Source organism: Palaemon carinicauda, chromosome 1, assembly GCF_036898095.1.
Source record: "Palaemon carinicauda isolate YSFRI2023 chromosome 1, ASM3689809v2, whole genome shotgun sequence".
In the NCBI taxonomy this organism is placed as follows: Eukaryota; Metazoa; Arthropoda; class Malacostraca; order Decapoda; family Palaemonidae; genus Palaemon; species Palaemon carinicauda.
Window position 1 is genome coordinate 44,156,650 of NC_090725.1, and position 27,640 is coordinate 44,184,289.

The following is a 27,640-nucleotide window of genomic DNA, read 5'->3' on the forward strand; positions in this document are numbered from 1 at the left end:
TTTCAGAGAGAAACCTGATTACTTAAAAGACATAGCAGCTCTTCGAATAAAAGGTATGTCAAAAAAATACTACAGTATATTATTTTAATATTAATTTACTACTTGCCATTACTTCCATAAAGATAGAAAGTCAAGCCTATTGCATAATTACTTATTGGGGTTGGGTAGATATAACCCTAGAACACTGTTGTGGGTAATTTTCACCTTGCACCCATTTGTTTCATGAACGCACAGACGTATGGGTGGTGGCATCCCAGTGGGTCTATGTGTAGCTTCAGTTGGCTTATTAGTTCTCATGCTGGATGTAGTGTATCCACATTCGTGCCATCTTGGGTCTGTGTATGTTTTGCTTTGGTTAGATTCTATCATATAACATACAAACTTGTATGGGTAATATTTACCCAATAACCTTGATACGATACAAACTTGTGTGGATAATATTTACCCCAAAACCGTATTAAAATACTAACATACGAAGTTATGTGGGTAATATTTTTCCCCAAAATGTTCTTTGTTGCCAAGTGAAATTGAAAATGAAGATGATAATGTTGAAAGAGATTTTAAATAGGTCTGAAACTGACAAATATTATGAGCAACCCTCTAAATGTGATGTGCACAGTGATCAGTTTGATGAAATGGAGTTACAAAGTAGTGCGTGCAAGACACACGTACACCAACACCCCACAAGACATGGGGTGTCCAGCGTGTAGGCCAACACCACCACTCTTCCACCAGTAAAGCCCAAGATCCATGCCTGCCTTCTCCCTCTGCTATCTCGGCTGTAAAGGCTGTTGCTAGGTACCGTAAAAGGCTCCAGAGTGCGGCTGTTAAAGGTTTAACGAAACCAGTCACTCCTGCTGCGTGTGCTGTCTCCTCTGCTGCTTGTGATGTCTTTGCTGCTGCTTGTGATGTCTCTGTTGTTGCCCGTGCTGTCTCTGCTGTTGCCCATGACGTCTCTTCTGCTACCTATGACGTCCCTTCTGCTGCCCATAACGTCTCTTCTGCTACCTATGACGTCCCTTCTGCTGCCCGTGATGTCTCTCCTGCTGCAAGTTTTTAATCTCAGTTTTTTTGTTAAATTTAACATTATTTTTTTTTTAATTTCTCTAATGTTATCGCTGGATTATCAGAACATAAGACTAGTAGTTTATGGACATTCTATGTTCTTAGACAGTTTGTGATGTAGGCAGGCAAACTTTCATTGATTCCTAATAGAACTTTATTCAGCACTCCTTAATGTTGCCAAAGTTTTTTCAACTTTACAAGGTATCTTGATTTCAGTCTTTAATTAATGAAAAGAAAACAGGTGACTGTACTGTCCAGAGTAGCCCTTCATGGAAGAAAAGTTAAATATATTGACAGAGTAGCCTAGTCCTCTGAGGAAGAAAATAGGCATAAGGACCCAAAGTAGACGGCGATATATGTAAAGAAAGTATTGATAGTGATAGTCCAAAAGTAGTCCTCTATATAGAAAGGAAGCAACAGCCAAAGCAACGAATTAGATATACTGAGTTAGGTATCATTGCTAGATTATGAAGGTATGCTAATGATCAATTGCAGGAGACTTTAACCAAATCCTTTACTAACATTCTCTAAGAGTCTATATCACTTATTACTTTACTTCCCACTTTTTATCTCCAAGGTCCGGGTCAGTTAGGCTTAAAGGAAAGACTTGCAAAAGTATGCCGATTCCTAGCTGACCTCTGTGACCTAATGTGCTGATTCCTGGCTGAGCCTGTCTGGGCTCAGTGAGGTGTAAAGGCACATCATAGCGCTCATGCGCGATTCACGCTGATTCCTGGCTTACTTCTGTGACTCTGTCACGGGTTGGTTACAGTGTTAAAGGCGTGATGGTGTCCGGGTCAGTTAGGCTGAAAGGAAAGACTTGCAAAAGTATGCCGATTCCTAGCTGACCTGTGACCTAATGTGCTGATTCCTGGCTGAGCCTGTCTGGGCTCAGTGAGGTGTAAAGGCACATCATAGCGCTCATGCGCGATTCACGCTGATTCCTGGCTTACTTCTGTGACTCTGTCACGGGTTAGTTACAGTGTTAAAGGCGTGATGGTGTCCGGGTCAGTTAGGCTGAAAGGAAAGACTTGCAAAAGTATGCCGATTCCTAGCTGACCTGTGACCTAATGTGCTGATTCCTGGCTGAGCCTGTCTGGGCTCAGTGAGGTGTAAAGGCACATCATAGCGCTTATGCGCGATTCACGCTGATTCCTGGCTTACTTCTGTGACTCTGTCACGGGTTGGTTACAGTGTTAAAGGCGTATTGGAACATCCGGTTTCTGGCGAAAGTCAGAAACCGGCTAGTAAACGGTTCCGTTACCTTATGGCGAGGGACTTAGAACCCCCCTCAAAATAAGGTTTCAGGATGTCGGGGTAGTCTCAATGTTGGGGTGATCACAAGCCTCTTGATTGTTACTACTTTGATCCGCTCTGGTTTGGGGTTCCAGAGACGCTCAAGTGTTGGTGACATGTGCTCCCAAAATGTGCTCGCAACACATGGAGGTGGGTGCATGGTACCGATCTTGTACAATGGACGTCCCCCCTGTCTCGAAGGTCATGACCTCATCGTGGTGAGACAGTGGCAACATGCTTCATACATGGTGTGCTTCAATACACTACAAAATTTTATAAGCATGGCTAACTATGACCATAACACCATTGGTTTAAAGTCTCCTGCTTGTACTGAAAGGGAAAAGCACCTTTAGAACTTAATGATATTTCCTGCGGTTGAAATAGTTTCAACATATTACATTAGTATCAATAGCTCTAAAAAATGCAAAGGGTGATAATACAGGAAGTGATACAGTAGATTAAGTGGTACTTTTTTTGTTGGTTATCTTTAGATGAAATACATTTTGCAATCTTAAGTCAAATCACTTTATAGAACTTTGGACTTGATGGTCTTTAGGTAGGTCTTATTGTGTCAGGTATTTTGGGGGTAAAAAACTTGATTGCATAGAAGTATATCTTAAGGTACAAATTGCTGTATAGTGGTTAGGTTCATAGCACATTTCTGTAAGGTAATTCTGAAAGCCTGGTTAAGGTAAGTTGTGAAATATCAAAGTTTTTATATAATTATCGAATGTGTAGTAGGTTTTAGGCACGTATAAAAAAATAGGTTTGTTGTAAAGTGTTTGTGAATGTCTTCTGCCCCCTATGTTTTTATAAAATAGTTTATTATTTTTCAGGTTTTTATAAAATAGTTTATTATTTTTCAGGTTTTTGTAAGTTTGTACCTATATAATAATTCAATTATGATCATTATTCTTTTTTTAAATGCTATATAATCTATAAACTTCATACTATCTACCATAATATTTCTATGCAAATCTTCTAACAATTTATTCACCCGACATTTTTGTGCGTTCGTTTTTATTGTATTCGGGATTTATTTACCCGACATTTTTGTGCGTTCGTTTTTATTGTATTCGGGATTTATTTACCCGACATTTTTGTGCGTTCGTTTTTATTGTATTCGGGATTCATTTACCCGACATTTTTGTGCGTTCGTTTTTATTGTATTCGGGATTTATTTACCCGACATTTTTGTGCGTTCGTTTTTATTGTATTCGGGATTTATTTACCCAACATTTTTGTGCGTTCGTTTTTATTGTATTCGGGATTCATTTACCCGACATTTTTGTGCGTTCGTTTTTATTGTATTCGGGATTCATTTACCCGACATTTTTGTGCGTTCGTTTTTATTGTATTCGGGATTCATTTACCCGACATTTTTGTGCATTCGTTTTTATTGTATTCGGGATTCATTTACCCGACATTTTTGTGCGTTCGTTTTTATTGTATTCGGGATTTATTTACCCGACATTTTTGTGCGTTCGTTTTTATTGTATTCGGGATTTATTTACCCGACATTTTTGTGCGTTCGTTTTTATTGTATTCGGGATTTATTTACCCGACATTTTTTGCGTTCGTTTTTATTGTATTCGAGATTTATTTACCCAACATTTTTGTGCGTTCGTTTTTATTGTATTCGGGATTTATTTACCAGACATTTTACATTTTTGTGCGTTCGTTTTTATTGTATTCGGGATTCATTTACCCGACATTTTTGTGCGTTCGTTTTTATTGTATTCGGGATTTATTTACCCGACATTTTTGTGCGTTCGTTTTTATTGTATTCGGGATTTATTTACCCAACATTTTTGTGCGTTCGTTTTTATTGTATTCGGGATTCATTTACCCGACATTTTTGTGCGTTCGTTTTTATTGTATTCGGGATTTATTTACCCGACATTTTTGTGCGTTCGTTTTTATTGTATTCGGGATTTATTTACCCGACATTTTTTGCATTCGTTTTTATTATTTTCGGGATTTATTTACCCGACATTTTTGTGCGTTCGTTTTTATTATATTCGGGATTTATTTACCCGACATTTTTGTGCGTTCGTTTTTTTTATATTCGGGATTTATTTACCCGACATTTTTGTGCGTTCGTTTTTATTATATTCGGGATTTATTTACACAACAAAAAATATTTTCTAAAGGTTTGAACTTTTGAAGTTCTACCGATTCAACTATCCGATTAGGAAGATCATTCCTCAACTTGGTCACAGCTGTCTCTTCTGCTGCGTGTGCTGTCTCTTCTGCTGCCCATGACGTCTCTTCTGCTGCCCATGACGTCTCTTCTGCTGCCCGTGATGTCTCTCCTGCTGCAAGTTTTTAATCTTTCACTTTTTATTGTTAAATTTAACATTATTCATTTTTAATTTCTCAAATGTTATCGCTGGATTATCAGAACATAAGACTAGTAGTTTATGGACATTCTATGTTCTTAGACAGTTTGTGATGTAGGCAGGCAAACTTTCATTGATTCCTAATAGAACTTTATTCAGCACTCCTTAATATTGCCAAAGTTTTTTCAACTTTACAAGGTATCTTGATTTCAGTCTTTAATTAATGAAAAGAAAACCAGTAACTGTACTGGCCAGAGTAGCCCTTCATGGAAGAAAAGTTAGATATATTGACAGAGTAGCCTAGTCCTCTGAGGAAGAAAATAGGCATAAGAACCCAAAGTAGACGGCGATATATGTAAAGAAAGTATTGATAGTGATAGTCCAAAAGTAGTCCTCTATATAGAAAGGAAGCAAGAGCCAAAGGAACGAATTAGATATACTGAGTTAGGTATCATTGCTAATTTATGAAGGTATGCTAATGGTCAATTGCAGGAGACTTTAGCCAAATCCTTTACTAACATTCTCTAAGAGTCTATATCACTTATTACTTTACTTCCCACTTTTTATCTCCAAGGTCCGGGTCAGTTAGGGATAAAGATAGGCGGAAAACTACGCCGATTCCTAGCTGGCCTCTGTGACCTAATTAACAAAAAATTACTAACAATGGAAAGTACTCTACGAGTCTAAGTCGCCTCTTACTTTATTTCCAGCTTTTTATCTCCAAGGTCCGGGTCAGTTAGGGATAAAGATAGGCGGAAAACTACGCCGATTCCTAGCTGGCCTCTGTGACCTAATTAACAAAAAATTACTAACAATGGAAAGTACTCTATGAGTCTAAGTCGCCTCTTACTTTATTTCCAGCTTTTAAATCTCTTGTGTCCGGGTCAGTTAGGCTTAAAGGAAAGACTTGCAAAAGTATGCCGATTCCTAGCTGACCTCTGTGACGTAATGTGCTGATTCCTGGCTGAGCCTGTCTGGGCTCAGTGAGGTGTAAAGGCACATCATAGCGCTCATGCGCGATTCACGCTGATTCCTGGCTTACTTCTGTGACTCTGTCACGGGTTGGTTACAGTGTTAAAGGCGTGTTTTGGAATATCCGGTTTCTGGCAAAAGTCGGAAACCGGCTAGTAAACGGTCCCGTTACCTTATGGCGAGGGACTTAGAACCCCCCTTAAAATAAGGTTTCAGGATGTCGGGGTAGTCTCAATGTTGGGGTGATCACAAGCCTCTTGATTGTTACTACTTTGATCCGCTCTGGTTTGGGGTTCCAGGGACGCTCAAGTGTTGGTGACATGTGCTCCCAAAATGTGCTCGCAACACATGGAGGTGGGTGCATGGTACCGATCTTGTACAGTGGACGTCCCCCCTGTCTCGAAGGTCATGACCTCATCGTGGTGAGACAGTGGCAACATGCTTCATACATGGTGTGCTTCAATACACTACAAAATTTTATAAGCATGGCTAACTATGACCATAACACCATTGGTTTAAAGTCTCCTGCTTGTACTGAAAGGGAAAAGCACCTTTAGAACTTAATGATAATATTTCCTAGGGTTGAAATAGTTTCAACATATTACATTAGTATCAATAGCTCTAAAAAAAATGCAAAGGGGGATAATACAGGAATGGTGATACAGTAGATTAAGTGGTACTTTTTTGTTGGTTTAAATTGAAATGAAATAAATTTTGCAATTTTAAGTCAAATGACTTTACAGAACTTTGGACTTGATGGTCTTTAGGTAGGTCTTAATGTGTCAGGTATTTTGGGGGTAAAAAACTTGATTGCATAGAAGTATATCTTAAGGTACAAATTGCTGTATAGTGGTCATGTTCATAGAAAATTTCTGTAGGCTAATTCTGAAATCCTGGTTAAGGTGAGTTGTGAAATATCAAAGTTTTTATATAATTATCGAATGTGTAGTAGTTTTTAGGTACTTATAAAAAAGGGATTGTTTTAAAGAGTTTGGGAATGTCTTCTACCCCGTATATATTTATAAAATAGTTTATTATTTTTCAGGTTTTTGTAAGTTTGGACCTTTATGATAACTTAAATATGATCATTATTTTTTTTTAATTGTTAAATAACCTATTAACTTCATACTAGCTGCCATAATATTTCTATGCAAATCCTCTAACAATTATATAAGTAAATAACTCGCTGATATTGACATATCTTTCTCCCTTTCAGGTAACAGATTTGGCCTTACAAGGTGGTGTGGTTGGCAGCCATTTTGAGATTCTTTTACACTTTTGCTGTAAGATGATGATAATATCCTGTAAAAATTTCAGCCATTAACTGTTATTTACCTACTGCAAATAAATGTTGAAAAGAGTATTGATTTTTTTTGGGCCAAAAAAACATTTACTTTTTTTTCTCATTTTAGGAAAAGTTACTTTGTTGTTCATCCACCCCCCCCTCCCCCCACCCCGTCCTGGATCTGACCAAAGGGTGCTCAATTATTGTAGAATAAGTACTTAGAATAGTTTGTTTATTTTTATATTTAGATTTTAATTGAATATTTTTGTGGTAATTTTTTTATACTTTTTTTTTAATCTATTTGTAATAAATATTTATTTTGGACTTGGCCTTTATCTATTCTTTTTTAATATTAAACAGTCTTTGAATTTTTGTTTTATTTTAGAAGGTATTGAATTGGCTTCAAAATGAATTTTTAATGTATTTTTTTGGAGCGGGTCAAAATCGACCCATCGAAACCTATCCAAGGTTGGGAAATAACAATACTTATCCAGGGTTATTGAATTGTTATTTCTAATAATTATAAGGTTGTTTAATTGATTTGTATAATTAATTCTAATATGAAATACTTCTTGTTGTACTGTAAGGAAACCTTAACTTTAGGAAATACGTTATTCAAGTTTTAGTGATAAATTTCGTTTCCATTTAAGCACTTTTTGGAAAGGGTTTTTATGGCACAACAATTTATTTTTGTTCTGATTTCAGAGAGAAACCTGGTTACCGAAAAGGCACTAGCAGCTCCTCGAATCAAAGGTATGTCAACAAAACTACTACACTATAATAAGTTAATATCAATTTACTGCTTGCTGTGATTAACATAAGGATAGAAAGTCAATCACATTATATAATTACTAATTTGTGTCTGGTAGATTTAACCCTGAAACACTGTTGTGGGTGATTTTTACCTTAAACACATTTGTTTCATGCGCGTAGAGATGCATAGGTGGAGGCATCCCAGTCGGTTTTTCTATAGCTTGAGTTGGATAATATTGACCACAAAAACGTATCAAAATAATAACATACAAACTGTTCTTTGTTGCCAAGTGAAATTGAAAATGAAGATGATAATGTTGAAAGAGATTTTGAATAGCTCTGAATCTGACAAATATTATGAGCAACCCTCTAAATGTGATGTGGACAGTGAGTTTGATGAAATGAAATTACAAAGTAGTGCGTGCAACAGACACACGTAGACCAACACCTCACAAGACATGGGGTGTCCAGCGTGTAGGCCAACACCACCACTCTTCCACCAGTAAAGCCCAAGATCCATGCCTGCCTTCTCCCTCTGCTATCTCGGCTGTAAAGGCTGTTGCTAGGTACCGTAAAAGGCTCCAGAGTGCGGCTCTTCAAGGTTTAACAAAACCATTCACTCCTGCTGCGTGTGCTGTCTCTTCTGCTGCTTGTGATGTCTTTGCTGCTGCCCGTGCTGTCTCTGCTGTTGCCCATGACGTCTCTTCTGCTACCTATGACGTCCCTTCTGCTGCCCGTGACGTCTCTTCTGCTACCTATGACGTCCCTTCTGCTGCCCGTGATGTCTCTCCTGCTGCAAGTTTTTAATCTTTCACTTTTTATTGTTAAATTTAACATTATTCTTTTTTAATTTCTCAAATGTTATCGCTGGATTATCAGAACATAAGACTAGTAGTTTATGGACATTCTATGTTCTTAGACAGTTTGTGATGTAGGCAGGCAAACTTTCATTGATTCCTAATAGAACTTTATTCAGCACTCCTTAATATTGCCAAAGTTTTTTCAACTTTACAAGGTATCTTGATTTCAGTCTTTAATTAATGAAAAGAAAACCAGTAACTGTACTGGCCAGAGTAGCCCTTCATGGAAGAAAAGTTAGATATATTGACAGAGTAGCCTAGTCCTCTGAGGAAGAAAATAGGCATAAGAACCCAAAGTAGACGGCGATATATGTAAAGAAAGTATTGATAGTGATAGTCCAAAAGTAGTCCTCTATATAGAAAGGAAGCAAGAGCCAAAGGAACGAATTAGATATACTGAGTTAGGTATCATTGCTAATTTATGAAGGTATGCTAATGGTCAATTGCAGGAGACTTTAGCCAAATCCTTTACTAACATTCTCTAAGAGTCTATATCACTTATTACTTTACTTCCCACTTTTTATCTCCAAGGTCCGGGTCAGTTAGGGATAAAGATAGGCGGAAAACTACGCCGATTCCTAGCTGGCCTCTGTGACCTAATTAACAAAAAATTACTAACAATGGAAAGTACTCTACGAGTCTAAGTCGCCTCTTACTTTATTTCCAGCTTTTTATCTCCAAGGTCCGGGTCAGTTAGGGATAAAGATAGGCGGAAAACTACGCCGATTCCTAGCTGGCCTCTGTGACCTAATTAACAAAAAATTACTAACAATGGAAAGTACTCTATGAGTCTAAGTCGCCTCTTACTTTATTTCCAGCTTTTTAAATCTCTTGTGTCCGGGTCAGTTAGGCTTAAAGGAAAGACTTGCAAAAGTATGCCGATTCCTAGCTGACCTCTGTGACGTAATGTGCTGATTCCTGGCTGAGCCTGTCTGGGCTCAGTGAGGTGTAAAGGCACATCATAGCGCTCATGCGCGATTCACGCTGATTCCTGGCTTACTTCTGTGACTCTGTCACGGGTTGGTTACAGTGTTAAAGGCGTGTTTTGGAATATCCGGTTTCTGGCAAAAGTCGGAAACCGGCTAGTAAACGGTCCCGTTACCTTATGGCGAGGGACTTAGAACCCCCCTCAAAATAAGGTTTCAGGATGTCGGGGTAGTCTCAATGTTGGGGTGATCACAAGCCTCTTGATTGTTACTACTTTGATCCGCTCTGGTTTGGGGTTCCAGGGACGCTCAAGTGTTGGTGACATGTGCTCGCAACACATGGAGGTGGGTGCATGGTACCGATCTTGTACAGTGGACGTCCCCCCTGTCTCGAAGGTCATGACCTCATCGTGGTGAGACAGTGGCAACATGCTTCATACATGGTGTGCTTCAATACACTACAAAATTTTATAAGCATGGCTAACTATGACCATAACACCATTGGTTTAAAGTCTCCTGCTTGTACTGAAAGGGAAAAGCACCTTTAGAACTTAATGATAATATTTCCTAGGGTTGAAATAGTTTCAACATATTACATTAGTATCAATAGCTCTAAAAAAAATGCAAAGGGGGATAATACAGGAATGGTGATACAGTAGATTAAGTGGTACTTTTTTGTTGGTTTAACTTGAAATGAAATAAATTTTGCAATTTTAAGTCAAATAACTTTACAGAACTTTGGACTTGATGGTCTTTAGGTAGGTCTTAATGTGTCAGGTATTTTGGGGGTAAAAAACTTGATTGCATAGAAGTATATCTTAAGGTACAAATTGCTGTATAGTGGTCATGTTCATAGAAAATTTCTGTAGGCTAATTCTGAAATCCTGGTTAAGGTGAGTTGTGAAATATCAAAGTTTTTATATAATTATCGAATGTGTAGTAGTTTTTAGGTACTTATAAAAAAGGGATTGTTTTAAAGAGTTTGGGAATGTCTTCTACCCCGTATATATTTATAAAATAGTTTATTATTTTTCAGGTTTTTGTAAGTTTGGACCTTTATGATAACTTAAATATGATCATTATTTTTTTTTTAATTGTTAAATAACCTATTAACTTCATACTAGCTGCCATAATATTTCTATGCAAATCCTCTAACAATTATATAAGTAAATAACTCGCTGATATTGACATATCTTTCTCCCTTTCAGGTAACAGATTTGGCCTTACAAGGTGGTGTGGTGTGGTTGGCAGCCATTTTGAGATTCTTTTACACTTTTGCTGTAAGATGATGATAATATCCTGTAAAAATTTCAGCCATTAACTGTTATTTACCTACTGCAAATAAATGTTGAAAAGAGTATTGATTTTTTTTGGGCCAAAAAAACATTTACTTTTTTTTCTCATTTTAGGAAAAGTTACTTTGTTGTTCATCCACCCCCCCTCCCCCCACCCCGTCCTGGATCTGACCAAAGGGTGCTCAATTATTGTAGAATAAGTACTTAGAATAGTTTGTTTATTTTTATATTTAGATTTTAATTGAATATTTTTGTGGTAATTTTTTTATACTTTTTTTTTAATCTATTTGTAATAAATATTTATTTTGGACTTGGCCTTTATCTATTCTTTTTTAATATTAAACAGTCTTTGAATTTTTGTTTTATTTTAGAAGGTATTGAATTGGCTTCAAAATGAATTTTTAATGTATTTTTTTGGAGCGGGTCAAAATCGACCCATCGAAACCTATCCAAGGTTGGGAAATAACAATACTTATCCAGGGTTATTGAATTGTTATTTCTAATAATTATAAGGTTGTTTAATTGATTTGTATAATTAATTCTAATATGAAATACTTCTTGTTGTACTGTAAGGAAACCTTAACTTTAGGAAATACGTTATTCAAGTTTTAGTGATAAATTTCGTTTCCATTTAAGCACTTTTTGGAAAGGGTTTTTATGGCACAACAATTTATTTTTGTTCTGATTTCAGAGAGAAACCTGGTTACCGAAAAGGCACTAGCAGCTCCTCGAATCAAAGGTATGTCAACAAAACTACTACACTATAATAAGTTAATATCAATTTACTGCTTGCTGTGATTAACATAAGGATAGAAAGTCAATCACATTATATAATTACTAATTTGTGTCTGGTAGATTTAACCCTGAAACACTGTTGTGGGTGATTTTTACCTTAAACACATTTGTTTCATGCGCATAGAGATGCATAGGTGGAGGCATCCCAGTCGGTTTTTCTATAGCTTGAGTTGGATAATATTGACCACAAAAACGTATCAAAATAATAACATACAAACTGTTCTTTGTTGCCAAGTGAAATTGAAAATGAAGATGATAATGTTGAAAGAGATTTTGAATAGCTCTGAATCTGACAAATATTATGAGCAACCCTCTAAATGTGATGTGGACAGTGATGAGTTTGATGAAATGAAATTACAAAGTAGTGCATGCAACAGACACACGTAGACCAACACCTCACAAGACATGGGGTGTCCAGCGTGTAGGCCAACACCACCACTCTTCCACCAGTAAAGCCCAAGATCCATGCCTGCCTTCTCCCTCTGCTATCTCGGCTGTAAAGGCTGTTGCTAGGTACCGTAAAAGGCTCCAGAGTGCGGCTCTTCAAGGTTTAACAAAACCATTCACTCCTGCTGCGTGTGCTGTCTCTTCTGCTGCTTGTGATGTCTTTGCTGCTGCCCGTGCTGTCTCTGCTGTTGCCCATGACGTCTCTTCTGCTACCTATGACGTCCCTTCTGCTGCCCGTGACGTCTCTTCTGCTACCTATGACGTCCCTTCTGCTGCCCGTGATGTCTCTCCTGCTGCAAGTTTTTAATCTTTCACTTTTTATTGTTAAATTTAACATTATTCTTTTTTAATTTCTCAAATGTTATCGCTGGATTATCAGAACATAAGACTAGTAGTTTATGGACATTCTATGTTCTTAGACAGTTTGTGATGTAGGCAGGCAAACTTTCATTGATTCCTAATAGAACTTTATTCAGCACTCCTTAATATTGCCAAAGTTTTTTCAACTTTACAAGGTATCTTGATTTCAGTCTTTAATTAATGAAAAGAAAACCAGTAACTGTACTGGCCAGAGTAGCCCTTCATGGAAGAAAAGTTAGATATATTGACAGAGTAGCCTAGTCCTCTGAGGAAGAAAATAGGCATAAGAACCCAAAGTAGACGGCGATATATGTAAAGAAAGTATTGATAGTGATAGTCCAAAAGTAGTCCTCTATATAGAAAGGAAGCAAGAGCCAAAGGAACGAATTAGATATACTGAGTTAGGTATCATTGCTAATTTATGAAGGTATGCTAATGGTCAATTGCAGGAGACTTTAGCCAAATCCTTTACTAACATTCTCTAAGAGTCTATATCACTTATTACTTTACTTCCCACTTTTTATCTCCAAGGTCCGGGTCAGTTAGGGATAAAGATAGGCGGAAAACTACGCCGATTCCTAGCTGGCCTCTGTGACCTAATTAACAAAAAATTACTAACAATGGAAAGTACTCTACGAGTCTAAGTCGCCTCTTACTTTATTTCCAGCTTTTTATCTCCAAGGTCCGGGTCAGTTAGGGATAAAGATAGGCGGAAAACTACGCCGATTCCTAGCTGGCCTCTGTGACCTAATTAACAAAAAATTACTAACAATGGAAAGTACTCTATGAGTCTAAGTCGCCTCTTACTTTATTTCCAGCTTTTTAAATCTCTTGTGTCCGGGTCAGTTAGGCTTAAAGGAAAGACTTGCAAAAGTATGCCGATTCCTAGCTGACCTCTGTGACGTAATGTGCTGATTCCTGGCTGAGCCTGTCTGGGCTCAGTGAGGTGTAAAGGCACATCATAGCGCTCATGCGCGATTCACGCTGATTCCTGGCTTACTTCTGTGACTCTGTCACGGGTTGGTTACAGTGTTAAAGGCGTGTTTTGGAATATCCGGTTTCTGGCAAAAGTCGGAAACCGGCTAGTAAACGGTCCCGTTACCTTATGGCGAGGGACTTAGAACCCCCCTCAAAATAAGGTTTCAGGATGTCGGGGTAGTCTCAATGTTGGGGTGATCACAAGCCTCTTGATTGTTACTACTTTGATCCGCTCTGGTTTGGGGTTCCAGGGACGCTCAAGTGTTGGTGACATGTGCTCCCAAAATGTGCTCGCAACACATGGAGGTGGGTGCATGGTACCGATCTTGTACAGTGGACGTCCCCCCTGTCTCGAAGGTCATGACCTCATCGTGGTGAGACAGTGGCAACATGCTTCATACATGGTGTGCTTCAATACACTACAAAATTTTATAAGCATGGCTAACTATGACCATAACACCATTGGTTTAAAGTCTCCTGCTTGTACTGAAAGGGAAAAGCACCTTTAGAACTTAATGATAATATTTCCTAGGGTTGAAATAGTTTCAACATATTACATTAGTATCAATAGCTCTAAAAAAAATGCAAAGGGGGATAATACAGGAATGGTGATACAGTAGATTAAGTGGTACTTTTTTGTTGGTTTAACTTGAAATGAAATAAATTTTGCAATTTTAAGTCAAATGACTTTACAGAACTTTGGACTTGATGGTCTTTAGGTAGGTCTTAATGTGTCAGGTATTTTGGGGGTAAAAAACTTGATTGCATAGAAGTATATCTTAAGGTACAAATTGCTGTATAGTGGTCATGTTCATAGAAAATTTCTGTAGGCTAATTCTGAAATCCTGGTTAAGGTGAGTTGTGAAATATCAAAGTTTTTATATAATTATCGAATGTGTAGTAGTTTTTAGGTACTTATAAAAAAGGGATTGTTTTAAAGAGTTTGGGAATGTCTTCTACCCCGTATATATTTATAAAATAGTTTATTATTTTTCAGGTTTTTGTAAGTTTGGACCTTTATGATAACTTAAATATGATCATTATTTTTTTTTTAATTGTTAAATAACCTATTAACTTCATACTAGCTGCCATAATATTTCTATGCAAATCCTCTAACAATTATATAAGTAAATAACTCGCTGATATTGACATATCTTTCTCCCTTTCAGGTAACAGATTTGGCCTTACAAGGTGGTGTGGTGTGGTTGGCAGCCATTTTGAGATTCTTTTACACTTTTGCTGTAAGATGATGATAATATCCTGTAAAAATTTCAGCCATTAACTGTTATTTACCTACTGCAAATAAATGTTGAAAAGAGTATTGATTTTTTTTGGGCCAAAAAAACATTTACTTTTTTTTCTCATTTTAGGAAAAGTTACTTTGTTGTTCATCCACCCCCCCCTCCCCCCACCCCGTCCTGGATCTGACCAAAGGGTGCTCAATTATTGTAGAATAAGTACTTAGAATAGTTTGTTTATTTTTATATTTAGATTTTAATTGAATATTTTTGTGGTAATTTTTTTATACTTTTTTTTTAATCTATTTGTAATAAATATTTATTTTGGACTTGGCCTTTATCTATTCTTTTTTAATATTAAACAGTCTTTGAATTTTTGTTTTATTTTAGAAGGTATTGAATTGGCTTCAAAATGAATTTTTAATGTATTTTTTTGGAGCGGGTCAAAATCGACCCATCGAAACCTATCCAAGGTTGGGAAATAACAATACTTATCCAGGGTTATTGAATTGTTATTTCTAATAATTATAAGGTTGTTTAATTGATTTGTATAATTAATTCTAATATGAAATACTTCTTGTTGTACTGTAAGGAAACCTTAACTTTAGGAAATACGTTATTCAAGTTTTAGTGATAAATTTCGTTTCCATTTAAGCACTTTTTGGAAAGGGTTTTTATGGCACAACAATTTATTTTTGTTCTGATTTCAGAGAGAAACCTGGTTACCGAAAAGGCACTAGCAGCTCCTCGAATCAAAGGTATGTCAACAAAACTACTACACTATAATAAGTTAATATCAATTTACTGCTTGCTGTGATTAACATAAGGATAGAAAGTCAATCACATTATATAATTACTAATTTGTGTCTGGTAGATTTAACCCTGAAACACTGTTGTGGGTGATTTTTACCTTAAACACATTTGTTTCATGCGCGTAGAGATGCATAGGTGGAGGCATCCCAGTCGGTTTTTCTATAGCTTGAGTTGGATAATATTGACCACAAAAACGTATCAAAATAATAACATACAAACTGTTCTTTGTTGCCAAGTGAAATTGAAAATGAAGATGATAATGTTGAAAGAGATTTTGAATAGCTCTGAATCTGACAAATATTATGAGCAACCCTCTAAATGTGATGTGGACAGTGATGAGTTTGATGAAATGAAATTACAAAGTAGTGCGTGCAACAGACACACGTAGACCAACACCTCACAAGACATGGGGTGTCCAGCGTGTAGGCCAACACCACCACTCTTCCACCAGTAAAGCCCAAGATCCATGCCTGCCTTCTCCCTCTGCTATCTCGGCTGTAAAGGCTGTTGCTAGGTACCGTAAAAGGCTCCAGAGTGCGGCTCTTCAAGGTTTAACAAAACCATTCACTCCTGCTGCGTGTGCTGTCTCTTCTGCTGCTTGTGATGTCTTTGCTGCTGCCCGTGCTGTCTCTGCTGTTGCCCATGACGTCTCTTCTGCTACCTATGACGTCCCTTCTGCTGCCCGTGACGTCTCTTCTGCTACCTATGACGTCCCTTCTGCTGCCCGTGATGTCTCTCCTGCTGCAAGTTTTTAATCTTTCACTTTTTATTGTTAAATTTAACATTATTCTTTTTTAATTTCTCAAATGTTATCGCTGGATTATCAGAACATAAGACTAGTAGTTTATGGACATTCTATGTTCTTAGACAGTTTGTGATGTAGGCAGGCAAACTTTCATTGATTCCTAATAGAACTTTATTCAGCACTCCTTAATATTGCCAAAGTTTTTTCAACTTTACAAGGTATCTTGATTTCAGTCTTTAATTAATGAAAAGAAAACCAGTAACTGTACTGGCCAGAGTAGCCCTTCATGGAAGAAAAGTTAGATATATTGACAGAGTAGCCTAGTCCTCTGAGGAAGAAAATAGGCATAAGAACCCAAAGTAGACGGCGATATATGTAAAGAAAGTATTGATAGTGATAGTCCAAAAGTAGTCCTCTATATAGAAAGGAAGCAAGAGCCAAAGGAACGAATTAGATATACTGAGTTAGGTATCATTGCTAATTTATGAAGGTATGCTAATGGTCAATTGCAGGAGACTTTAGCCAAATCCTTTACTAACATTCTCTAAGAGTCTATATCACTTATTACTTTACTTCCCACTTTTTATCTCCAAGGTCCGGGTCAGTTAGGGATAAAGATAGGCGGAAAACTACGCCGATTCCTAGCTGGCCTCTGTGACCTAATTAACAAAAAATTACTAACAATGGAAAGTACTCTACGAGTCTAAGTCGCCTCTTACTTTATTTCCAGCTTTTTATCTCCAAGGTCCGGGTCAGTTAGGGATAAAGATAGGCGGAAAACTACGCCGATTCCTAGCTGGCCTCTGTGACCTAATTAACAAAAAATTACTAACAATGGAAAGTACTCTATGAGTCTAAGTCGCCTCTTACTTTATTTCCAGCTTTTTAAATCTCTTGTGTCCGGGTCAGTTAGGCTTAAAGGAAAGACTTGCAAAAGTATGCCGATTCCTAGCTGACCTCTGTGACGTAATGTGCTGATTCCTGGCTGAGCCTGTCTGGGCTCAGTGAGGTGTAAAGGCACATCATAGCGCTCATGCGCGATTCACGCTGATTCCTGGCTTACTTCTGTGACTCTGTCACGGGTTGGTTACAGTGTTAAAGGCGTGTTTTGGAATATCCGGTTTCTGGCAAAAGTCGGAAACCGGCTAGTAAACGGTCCCGTTACCTTATGGCGAGGGACTTAGAACCCCCCTCAAAATAAGGTTTCAGGATGTCGGGGTAGTCTCAATGTTGGGGTGATCACAAGCCTCTTGATTGTTACTACTTTGATCCGCTCTGGTTTGGGGTTCCAGGGACGCTCAAGTGTTGGTGACATGTGCTCCCAAAATGTGCTCGCAACACATGGAGGTGGGTGCATGGTACCGATCTTGTACAGTGGACGTCCCCCCTGTCTCGAAGGTCATGACCTCATCGTGGTGAGACAGTGGCAACATGCTTCATACATGGTGTGCTTCAATACACTACAAAATTTTATAAGCATGGCTAACTATGACCATAACACCATTGGTTTAAAGTCTCCTGCTTGTACTGAAAGGGAAAAGCACCTTTAGAACTTAATGATAATATTTCCTAGGGTTGAAATAGTTTCAACATATTACATTAGTATCAATAGCTCTAAAAAAAATGCAAAGGGGGATAATACAGGAATGGTGATACAGTAGATTAAGTGGTACTTTTTTGTTGGTTTAACTTGAAATGAAATAAATTTTGCAATTTTAAGTCAAATGACTTTACAGAACTTTGGACTTGATGGTCTTTAGGTAGGTCTTAATGTGTCAGGTATTTTGGGGGTAAAAAACTTGATTGCATAGAAGTATATCTTAAGGTACAAATTGCTGTATAGTGGTCATGTTCATAGAAAATTTCTGTAGGCTAATTCTGAAATCCTGGTTAAGGTGAGTTGTGAAATATCAAAGTTTTTATATAATTATCGAATGTGTAGTAGTTTTTAGGTACTTATAAAAAAGGGATTGTTTTAAAGAGTTTGGGAATGTCTTCTACCCCGTATATATTTATAAAATAGTTTATTATTTTTCAGGTTTTTGTAAGTTTGGACCTTTATGATAACTTAAATATGATCATTATTTTTTTTAATTGTTAAATAACCTATTAACTTCATACTAGCTGCCATAATATTTCTATGCAAATCCTCTAACAATTATATAAGTAAATAACTCGCTGATATTGACATATCTTTCTCCCTTTCAGGTAACAGATTTGGCCTTACAAGGTGGTGTGGTGTGGTTGGCAGCCATTTTGAGATTCTTTTACACTTTTGCTGTAAGATGATGATAATATCCTGTAAAAATTTCAGCCATTAACTGTTATTTACCTACTGCAAATAAATGTTGAAAAGAGTATTGATTTTTTTTGGGCCAAAAAAACATTTACTTTTTTTTCTCATTTTAGGAAAAGTTACTTTGTTGTTCATCCACCCCCCCCTCCCCCCACCCCGTCCTGGATCTGACCAAAGGGTGCTCAATTATTGTAGAATAAGTACTTAGAATAGTTTGTTTATTTTTATATTTAGATTTTAATTGAATATTTTTGTGGTAATTTTTTTATACTTTTTTTTTAATCTATTTGTAATAAATATTTATTTTGGACTTGGCCTTTATCTATTCTTTTTTAATATTAAACAGTCTTTGAATTTTTGTTTTATTTTAGAAGGTATTGAATTGGCTTCAAAATGAATTTTTAATGTATTTTTTTGGAGCGGGTCAAAATCGACCCATCGAAACCTATCCAAGGTTGGGAAATAACAATACTTATCCAGGGTTATTGAATTGTTATTTCTAATAATTATAAGGTTGTTTAATTGATTTGTATAATTAATTCTAATATGAAATACTTCTTGTTGTACTGTAAGGAAACCTTAACTTTAGGAAATACGTTATTCAAGTTTTAGTGATAAATTTCGTTTCCATTTAAGCACTTTTTGGAAAGGGTTTTTATGGCACAACAATTTATTTTTGTTCTGATTTCAGAGAGAAACCTGGTTACCGAAAAGGCACTAGCAGCTCCTCGAATCAAAGGTATGTCAACAAAACTACTACACTATAATAAGTTAATATCAATTTACTGCTTGCTGTGATTAACATAAGGATAGAAAGTCAATCACATTATATAATTACTAATTTGTGTCTGGTAGATTTAACCCTGAAACACTGTTGTGGGTGATTTTTACCTTAAACACATTTGTTTCATGCGCGTAGAGATGCATAGGTGGAGGCATCCCAGTCGGTTTTTCTATAGCTTGAGTTGGATAATATTGACCACAAAAACGTATCAAAATAATAACATACAAACTGTTCTTTGTTGCCAAGTGAAATTGAAAATGAAGATGATAATGTTGAAAGAGATTTTGAATAGCTCTGAATCTGACAAATATTATGAGCAACCCTCTAAATGTGATGTGGACAGTGATGAGTTTGATGAAATGAAATTACAAAGTAGTGCGTGCAACAGACACACGTAGACCAACACCTCACAAGACATGGGGTGTCCAGCGTGTAGGCCAACACCACCACTCTTCCACCAGTAAAGCCCAAGATCCATGCCTGCCTTCTCCCTCTGCTATCTCGGCTGTAAAGGCTGTTGCTAGGTACCGTAAAAGGCTCCAGAGTGCGGCTCTTCAAGGTTTAACAAAACCATTCACTCCTGCTGCGTGTGCTGTCTCTTCTGCTGCTTGTGATGTCTTTGCTGCTGCCCGTGCTGTCTCTGCTGTTGCCCATGACGTCTCTTCTGCTACCTATGACGTCCCTTCTGCTGCCCGTGACGTCTCTTCTGCTACCTATGACGTCCCTTCTGCTGCCCGTGATGTCTCTCCTGCTGCAAGTTTTTAATCTTTCACTTTTTATTGTTAAATTTAACATTATTCTTTTTTAATTTCTCAAATGTTATCGCTGGATTATCAGAACATAAGACTAGTAGTTTATGGACATTCTATGTTCTTAGACAGTTTGTGATGTAGGCAGGCAAACTTTCATTGATTCCTAATAGAACTTTATTCAGCACTCCTTAATATTGCCAAAGTTTTTTCAACTTTACAAGGTATCTTGATTTCAGTCTTTAATTAATGAAAAGAAAACCAGTAACTGTACTGGCCAGAGTAGCCCTTCATGGAAGAAAAGTTAGATATATTGACAGAGTAGCCTAGTCCTCTGAGGAAGAAAATAGGCATAAGAACCCAAAGTAGACGGCGATATATGTAAAGAAAGTATTGATATTGATAGTCCAAAAGTAGTCCTCTATATAGAAAGGAAGCAAGAGCCAAAGGAACGAATTAGATATACTGAGTTAGGTATCATTGCTAATTTATGAAGGTATGCTAATGGTCAATTGCAGGAGACTTTAGCCAAATCCTTTACTAACATTCTCTAAGAGTCTATATCACTTATTACTTTACTTCCCACTTTTTATCTCCAAGGTCCGGGTCAGTTAGGGATAAAGATAGGCGGAAAACTACGCCGATTCCTAGCTGGCCTCTGTGACCTAATTAACAAAAAATTACTAACAATGGAAAGTACTCTACGAGTCTAAGTCGCCTCTTACTTTATTTCCAGCTTTTTATCTCCAAGGTCCGGGTCAGTTAGGGATAAAGATAGGCGGAAAACTACGCCGATTCCTAGCTGGCCTCTGTGACCTAATTAACAAAAAATTACTAACAATGGAAAGTACTCTATGAGTCTAAGTCGCCTCTTACTTTATTTCCAGCTTTTTAAATCTCTTGTGTCCGGGTCAGTTAGGCTTAAAGGAAAGACTTGCAAAAGTATGCCGATTCCTAGCTGACCTCTGTGACGTAATGTGCTGATTCCTGGCTGAGCCTGTCTGGGCTCAGTGAGGTGTAAAGGCACATCATAGCGCTCATGCGCGATTCACGCTGATTCCTGGCTTACTTCTGTGACTCTGTCACGGGTTGGTTACAGTGTTAAAGGCGTGTTTTGGAATATCCGGTTTCTGGCAAAAGTCGGAAACCGGCTAGTAAACGGTCCCGTTACCTTATGGCGAGGGACTTAGAACCCCCCTCAAAATAAGGTTTCAGGATGTCGGGGTAGTCTCAATGTTGGGGTGATCACAAGCCTCTTGATTGTTACTACTTTGATCCGCTCTGGTTTGGGGTTCCAGGGACGCTCAAGTGTTGGTGACATGTGCTCCCAAAATGTGCTCGCAACACATGGAGGTGGGTGCATGGTACCGATCTTGTACAGTGGACGTCCCCCCTGTCTCGAAGGTCATGACCTCATCGTGGTGAGACAGTGGCAACATGCTTCATACATGGTGTGCTTCAATACACTACAAAATTTTATAAGCATGGCTAACTATGACCATAACACCATTGGTTTAAAGTCTCCTGCTTGTACTGAAAGGGAAAAGCACCTTTAGAACTTAATGATAATATTTCCTAGGGTTGAAATAGTTTCAACATATTACATTAGTATCAATAGCTCTAAAAAAAATGCAAAGGGGGATAATACAGGAATGGTGATACAGTAGATTAAGTGGTACTTTTTTGTTGGTTTAACTTGAAATGAAATAAATTTTGCAATTTTAAGTCAAATGACTTTACAGAACTTTGGACTTGATGGTCTTTAGGTAGGTCTTAATGTGTCAGGTATTTTGGGGGTAAAAAACTTGATTGCATAGAAGTATATCTTAAGGTACAAATTGCTGTATAGTGGTCATGTTCATAGAAAATTTCTGTAGGCTAATTCTGAAATCCTGGTTAAGGTGAGTTGTGAAATATCAAAGTTTTTATATAATTATCGAATGTGTAGTAGTTTTTAGGTACTTATAAAAAAGGGATTGTTTTAAAGAGTTTGGGAATGTCTTCTACCCCGTATATATTTATAAAATAGTTTATTATTTTTCAGGTTTTTGTAAGTTTGGACCTTTATGATAACTTAAATATGATCATTATTTTTTTTTAATTGTTAAATAACCTATTAACTTCATACTAGCTGCCATAATATTTCTATGCAAATCCTCTAACAATTATATAAGTAAATAACTCGCTGATATTGACATATCTTTCTCCCTTTCAGGTAACAGATTTGGCCTTACAAGGTGGTGTGGTGTGGTTGGCAGCCATTTTGAGATTCTTTTACACTTTTGCTGTAAGATGATGATAATATCCTGTAAAAATTTCAGCCATTAACTGTTATTTACCTACTGCAAATAAATGTTGAAAAGAGTATTGATTTTTTTGGGCCAAAAAAACATTTACTTTTTTTTCTCATTTTAGGAAAAGTTACTTTGTTGTTCATCCACCCCCCCTCCCCCCACCCCGTCCTGGATCTGACCAAAGGGTGCTCAATTATTGTAGAATAAGTACTTAGAATAGTTTGTTTATTTTTATATTTAGATTTTAATTGAATATTTTTGTGGTAATTTTTTTATACTTTTTTTTTAATCTATTTGTAATAAATATTTATTTTGGACTTGGCCTTTATCTATTCTTTTTTAATATTAAACAGTCTTTGAATTTTTGTTTTATTTTAGAAGGTATTGAATTGGCTTCAAAATGAATTTTTAATTATTTTTTTGGAGCGGGTCAAAATCGACCCATCGAAACCTATCCAAGGTTGGGAAATAACAATACTTATCCAGGGTTATTGAATTGTTATTTCTAATAATTATAAGATTGTTTAATTGATTTGTATAATTAATTCTAATATGAAATACTTCTTGTTGTACTGTAAGGAAACCTTAACTTTAGGAAATACGTTATTCAAGTTTTAGTGATAAATTTCGTTTCCATTTAAGCACTTTTTGGAAAGGGTTTTTATGGCACAACAATTTATTTTTGTTCTGATTTCAGAGAGAAACCTGGTTACCGAAAAGGCACTAGCAGCTCCTCGAATCAAAGGTATGTCAACAAAACTACTACACTATAATAAGTTAATATCAATTTACTGCTTGCTGTGATTAACATAAGGATAGAAAGTCAATCACATTATATAATTACTAAATTGTGTCTGGTAGATTTAACCCTGAAACACTGTTGTGGGTGATTTTTACCTTAAACACATTTGTTTCATGCGCGTAGAGATGCATAGGTGGAGGCATCCCAGTCGGTTTTTCTATAGCTTGAGTTGGATAATATTGACCACAAAAACGTATCAAAATAATAACATACAAACTGTTCTTTGTTGCCAAGTGAAATTGAAAATGAAGATGATAATGTTGAAAGAGATTTTGAATAGCTCTGAATCTGACAAATATTATGAGCAACCCTCTAAATGTGATGTGGACAGTGATGAGTTTGATGAAATGAAATTACAAAGTAGTGCGTGCAACAGACACACGTAGACCAACACCTCACAAGACATGGGGTGTCCAGCGTGTAGGCCAACACCACCACTCTTCCACCAGTAAAGCCCAAGATCCATGCCTGCCTTCTCCCTCTGCTATCTCGGCTGTAAAGGCTGTTGCTAGGTACCGTAAAAGGCTCCAGAGTGCGGCTCTTCAAGGTTTAACAAAACCATTCACTCCTGCTGCGTGTGCTGTCTCTTCTGCTGCTTGTGATGTCTTTGCTGCTGCCCGTGCTGTCTCTGCTGTTGCCCATGACGTCTCTTCTGCTACCTATGACGTCCCTTCTGCTGCCCGTGACGTCTCTTCTGCTACCTATGACGTCCCTTCTGCTGCCCGTGATGTCTCTCCTGCTGCAAGTTTTTAATCTTTCACTTTTTATTGTTAAATTTAACATTATTCTTTTTTAATTTCTCAAATGTTATCGCTGGATTATCAGAACATAAGACTAGTAGTTTATGGACATTCTATGTTCTTAGACAGTTTGTGATGTAGGCAGGCAAACTTTCATTGATTCCTAATAGAACTTTATTCAGCACTCCTTAATATTGCCAAAGTTTTTTCAACTTTACAAGGTATCTTGATTTCAGTCTTTAATTAATGAAAAGAAAACCAGTAACTGTACTGGCCAGAGTAGCCCTTCATGGAAGAAAAGTTAGATATATTGACAGAGTAGCCTAGTCCTCTGAGGAAGAAAATAGGCATAAGAACCCAAAGTAGACGGCGATATATGTAAAGAAAGTATTGATAGTGATAGTCCAAAAGTAGTCCTCTATATAGAAAGGAAGCAAGAGCCAAAGGAACGAATTAGATATACTGAGTTAGGTATCATTGCTAATTTATGAAGGTATGCTAATGGTCAATTGCAGGAGACTTTAGCCAAATCCTTTACTAACATTCTCTAAGAGTCTATATCACTTATTACTTTACTTCCCACTTTTTATCTCCAAGGTCCGGGTCAGTTAGGGATAAAGATAGGCGGAAAACTACGCCGATTCCTAGCTGGCCTCTGTGACCTAATTAACAAAAAATTACTAACAATGGAAAGTACTCTACGAGTCTAAGTCGCCTCTTACTTTATTTCCAGCTTTTTATCTCCAAGGTCCGGGTCAGTTAGGGATAAAGATAGGCGGAAAACTACGCCGATTCCTAGCTGGCCTCTGTGACCTAATTAACAAAAAATTACTAACAATGGAAAGTACTCTATGAGTCTAAGTCGCCTCTTACTTTATTTCCAGCTTTTTAAATCTCTTGTGTCCGGGTCAGTTAGGCTTAAAGGAAAGACTTGCAAAAGTATGCCGATTCCTAGCTGACCTCTGTGACGTAATGTGCTGATTCCTGGCTGAGCCTGTCTGGGCTCAGTGAGGTGTAAAGGCACATCATAGCGCTCATGCGCGATTCACGCTGATTCCTGGCTTACTTCTGTGACTCTGTCACGGGTTGGTTACAGTGTTAAAGGCGTGTTTTGGAATATCCGGTTTCTGGCAAAAGTCGGAAACCGGCTAGTAAACGGTCCCGTTACCTTATGGCGAGGGACTTAGAACCCCCCTCAAAATAAGGTTTCAGGATGTCGGGGTAGTCTCAATGTTGGGGTGATCACAAGCCTCTTGATTGTTACTACTTTGATCCGCTCTGGTTTGGGGTTCCAGGGACGCTCAAGTGTTGGTGACATGTGCTCGCAACACATGGAGGTGGGTGCATGGTACCGATCTTGTACAGTGGACGTCCCCCCTGTCTCGAAGGTCATGACCTCATCGTGGTGAGACAGTGGCAACATGCTTCATACATGGTGTGCTTCAATACACTACAAAATTTTATAAGCATGGCTAACTATGACCATAACACCATTGGTTTAAAGTCTCCTGCTTGTACTGAAAGGGAAAAGCACCTTTAGAACTTAATGATAATATTTCCTAGGGTTGAAATAGTTTCAACATATTACATTAGTATCAATAGCTCTAAAAAAAATGCAAAGGGGGATAATACAGGAATGGTGATACAGTAGATTAAGTGGTACTTTTTTGTTGGTTTAACTTGAAATGAAATAAATTTTGCAATTTTAAGTCAAATGACTTTACAGAACTTTGGACTTGATGGTCTTTAGGTAGGTCTTAATGTGTCAGGTATTTTGGGGGTAAAAAACTTGATTGCATAGAAGTATATCTTAAGGTACAAATTGCTGTATAGTGGTCATGTTCATAGAAAATTTCTGTAGGCTAATTCTGAAATCCTGGTTAAGGTGAGTTGTGAAATATCAAAGTTTTTATATAATTATCGAATGTGTAGTAGTTTTTAGGTACTTATAAAAAAGGGATTGTTTTAAAGAGTTTGGGAATGTCTTCTACCCCGTATATATTTATAAAATAGTTTATTATTTTTCAGGTTTTTGTAAGTTTGGACCTTTATGATAACTTAAATATGATCATTATTTTTTTTTAATTGTTAAATAACCTATTAACTTCATACTAGCTGCCATAATATTTCTATGCAAATCCTCTAACAATTATATAAGTAAATAACTCGCTGATATTGACATATCTTTCTCCCTTTCAGGTAACAGATTTGGCCTGACAAGGTGGTGTGGTTGGCAGCCATTTTGACATTTTTACACATTTTTATTGTAAGGTAATACAATATTCTGTAAAAATTTCAACAACTGTTATTTACCTACCGAAAATAAATGTGTAAAAGAGTATTGATTTTTATTCATGGCCAAAAAAAAACATTTACATTTTTTCTCATCTTAGGAAAAGTTACCTTGTTGTTCCTCCAAGCCCCCCCCCCTTTCCACCCTGGATCTTACCAAAGAGTGCTCAATTATCGTAGAATAAGTGCTTAAAATAGTTTCAGTTTATTTTCTTATTTAGATTTTAGGTAAATATTTTGTGGTAATTTGTTTATACTTATTTTTTTAATTTATTTGTAAAAAATGTTTATTTTGTACTTAGCTTTTATCTATTCTTTTTTAATATTAGAAGATTCTTTGAACTTTTTTTTTTATTTAGGAAGGTATTGAATTGGCTTACAAATTAATTTTTAATGAATTTGTTTGGGCCGGGTTGAAATCGACCCATCAAATCCTATCCAAGGTGGTGAAATAACATTACCTATCCAGGGTTATTAAATTGTTATTTCTAATTATTATAAGGTTGTTTAATTGATTTGTATAATTAATTCTAATGTGAAATACTTCTTGTTATACTGTAAGGAAACTTTAATTTTAGGAAATACAATATTCAAGTTTTAGTGATAAATTTCATATCCATTTAAGTACTTTTTGAAAAGGATGTTTATGGCACAATTTATTTTTGTTCTGATTTCAGAGAGAAACCTGATTACTTAAAAGACATAGCAGCTCTTCGAATAAAAGGTATGTCAAAAAAATACTACAGTATATTATGTTAATATTAATTTACTACTTGCCATGACTAGCATAAAGATAGAAAGTCAAGCCTATTGCATAATTACTTGTTGGGGTCGGGTAGGTTTTACCCTAGAAAAAAAAAAGTTTAAATCTTCCAGGAATATGCCACCATTAGCGTCACTATCCTTTGATAAGATTTTTCATTATTGCTGTTGTAAATTCTAAATTTTCAACTTTTTGTCAAAATGATACTATAAAGTTCCCTTGACAGAAAATGCTAAGAAAGCTTCTGCCTGGATCATGTCTGTAGTTGATTTCAATACTATTCTTCCCTTTGAAATGACAAATGCTGTTGAAACCTTAACATCTTTACTGTTTTGTTTCAGATGAGAAATGTTACCTTTGATGACATTGGTCCACGATAGTACTTGGAAAGAACATTAAAAGAATGTGAGGCCTGTTTCTTGGCCTTAGAAAAGACTTGGCAGAAAGCTACTATTGGGAAAAGTTTTGTAACTTGGGTCATGGATGTCGGGAGCGGAATGATTGCACCCAAGTGTGATAGTTGTATGCATCACATTATTGCCTACTCCTATAAACAAGGCAGCACCGATCTTATTACGAGGTTCTGTCCGAACTCTTCAGAAGTTGCTGTACCTCTGATTAATATCATCAGCCCTAAGACTGATGCTAGTAGACAGATCATCAACGTGCCTTTGAAGCTATCAAAGTTTTGTCTTGAAGTCTTCGTTTTGAAGGAATCTGAATCGGACAAGCTGTTTATCAAAGGAGAAG

At 36.9% G+C, this 27,640-nt stretch overlaps 1 long non-coding RNA gene across 1 annotated transcript; it reads left to right on the top strand.

Annotated features, from left to right (window-relative positions):
- Positions 1-27,388, top strand: LOC137641993 (uncharacterized). Its single transcript, XR_011044623.1, has 3 exons — positions 1-53; positions 26,805-26,851; positions 27,232-27,388. It is a non-coding gene; the product is annotated as an uncharacterized lncRNA (long non-coding RNA).
- Positions 27,389-27,640: the final 252 nt, after the last annotated feature.